Below are 2,747 nucleotides of genomic sequence, written 5' to 3'. Positions count from 1 at the left end.
TAAAAATGTTAATTCTAAATAATTCATAACATTTTTTTGCATTTTATAATTATCAAACAATAATTATAATAGTAATTTTGTACAAAATTGATTTTCATATTTTATCATTTTAAATAAGCGCGCGATCAACATTCAATGAGACTGCTGGTGTGGCGCATGCGCAGTGTGACTTATGAGCTGAATTGGGAACACTATAATCCTTGCTTTTGATCGGTTATCACCACGATTTAATATTAGAAGTAAGTGGCATTTATATTAAAACTTGTTTAATCAGCATTGTATGACCTTGCGTAGACGAACTGAAGTGCCAATTAAGGGCATGTGACTCAGCTAAATACCTATATTACCGACCACAGTTTTTCAGTTCACTGAATGTTTTTTTGAACCTAAGAACTTTTTTTGTAAATAAAATATCGAGCTGAAACTTTGGAAAATGTATTAGAGTACAATAAAGTACGTTTAGGTACTGCATTTTGGTAAGAACTTCACTGAAAATTATTTCATCTTTTTTCTGAACCTCAACATTTTTGAACGTTCGAACTTTTTTTATACATAAAATATAGGTCTCAAACTTTGATAAATGCAAGAGCCGAAAGAAAACTACGTTAAAGTAAAAAGCTTAATAATAAAAGATGTAAAAAAAATTATTCAATAATCAATTCCAAAGGCATCAGCCGGTAACGTCGTACCCGAAAATACGAACCCTCTAGAGCCTCGTCTAGTGGCCGCCAGGTTTCGTATTTTCGTGTACAACGTTACCGGCTGATGCCGTTGGAATTGGTTGTTGAAATATATTTTTTTACATCTTTTGTTATTAAGCTTTGTACTTAAGCGTAGTTTTCTTTCGGCTCTTGCATTTCTCAAAGTTTGAGACTGATATTTTATGAATAAAAAAAGTTCGAACGTTCAAAAAATGTTGAGGTTCAGAAAAAAGATGAAATAATTTTTAGTGAAGTTCCTACCAAAATGCAGTACCTAAACGAACTTTATTGTACTCTAATACATTTCCCAAAGTTTCAGCTCGATATTTTATTTACAAGAAAAGTTTTTAGGTTCAAAAAAACATTCAGTGAACTGAAAAACTGTGGTCAGTAATATAGGTATTTAGCTGTGTCACATACCCTTAAGAGTACTAATTTAAACAAAGGTAAGTCACATTAACATTGCATTTGTTCAATGAACACCAATTTTTTTTCTATTATAAATTCCAACTAGCATTCGATATGTGTATTTTTGGATAGTTCAGCTTCATTAAATAATTCTCTATCAAACCTTTTAGGCTACTGCGTGGATGTTATCCCAACCTTAAAAAAATAAATATATCGTTTTTAAAGTTTAACTATTCGGTCGTTTTGATAAAGATTAATAATTTTAGTTAAAAATTCATCTCTTATGTAGAAAATGTAACTATTGCATTTTAAACTGTAATTTTTACTGAAATTGATCTCTTTTGTTGAAAATTAATATTTTCAGTATGAAAAATTAACCATTTGGTTGAAAAATCATTTATTGTTAAAAACTTAACTATTTTGGTAAAAAGTCCTATTATTCCTTTCAAAAGTAATTTGTTTGTTGAAAATTCTTCCTTTTGTCTTGAAAATTCAACAATTTATAGGATTTTTTGTATTATTTTTTGGTTTAAAATTCATTTTTTTCGTTTCAAAATTGATCTCTTTTGGTAACAAATCTCTTGTTTTTTTTAATTCAACGATTTTGGTAGAAAATTAATTTTAATGGGTAGACAATTCAGCCCTTTTGTTAAAAAATCATATATTTTGGTTAATAAAACTGTTTAGTTTCAAATTTCACATTTTTTTTCTAGAAATAAATTATGTTTTTGTACAAAAGGTTCAGCTTATTTCTTGATAATTCCTCATTTCTAGTTGAAAATTTAACTATTGCGTTGAAATTTGAACTGCTTCGTGAGAAGTTTAGTTGTTGCATATCAACTGCTCTGATTTTATTTTTGCGTGTTTTGTAAAAAGGAATTTTATGTTTCTACACCAATTTTAAAAGCGCTTTTTCTTTAACAAATTAAAAAAGAATCGGTATAACAAATCGACCGTTTTATTTCATAACACAGATAGTAGATAAGAATCGTATTTTATGAATGATACAGTGAAAAGATGAGTTTAATTCGATTAATTTTGAAAAAATTGCTTGGTTCTGGAGAAATTTTGAAAAATGAAACAAAGTCGTTTTCTCGGCAAAGGAACCTTAGTTCAAAATTTGTTTTTAGAAAGTCATATGAAAACTAAATAAACATCTACAATATCTTACTGTTTCGATTTTATTTGGCAAGTATTATAAAAATATTTTTTTTTGCCGAAAAAAGTAAAAAAAAAAATTTCTCTGTAAGAAATTAACAAAAATCGGAGGTAAAGAATCAAGCACTGTGCTTTATGACACAAGTAATTATTGAATATTATCCGTAGAGTTAGATGATATTTATTGTATACTGTTTTATCTTGCTATAATATTACTTTCAAAAAATCACTCAATACACAATTTTTAATCTTCTAAATTTTAAGCTTTTACTGATAATTCATTAATTTAATTTTTATTTTCAAACTCTTGTCATCATTACTTAATTACGACATGAAGTGATTCGCTATGATGCAAGATTTTTTTTAATTATACAAAAACCTTTCTCGATCATACAGTTCTTATTTTAGAAGATACTTTTAAAACAATTTTTCACACCGCTTTTAAACAAAAAGAAGCCTATAAATATCAAAATCGAGAGA

The sequence above is a fragment of the Belonocnema kinseyi genome, chromosome 9 (genome assembly GCF_010883055.1).
Source record: "Belonocnema kinseyi isolate 2016_QV_RU_SX_M_011 chromosome 9, B_treatae_v1, whole genome shotgun sequence".
Lineage (NCBI taxonomy): Eukaryota > Metazoa > Arthropoda > Insecta > Hymenoptera > Cynipidae > Belonocnema > Belonocnema kinseyi.
The sequence above is the reverse complement of the archived record's forward strand: the minus strand, read 5'-3'. Positions refer to the sequence as shown.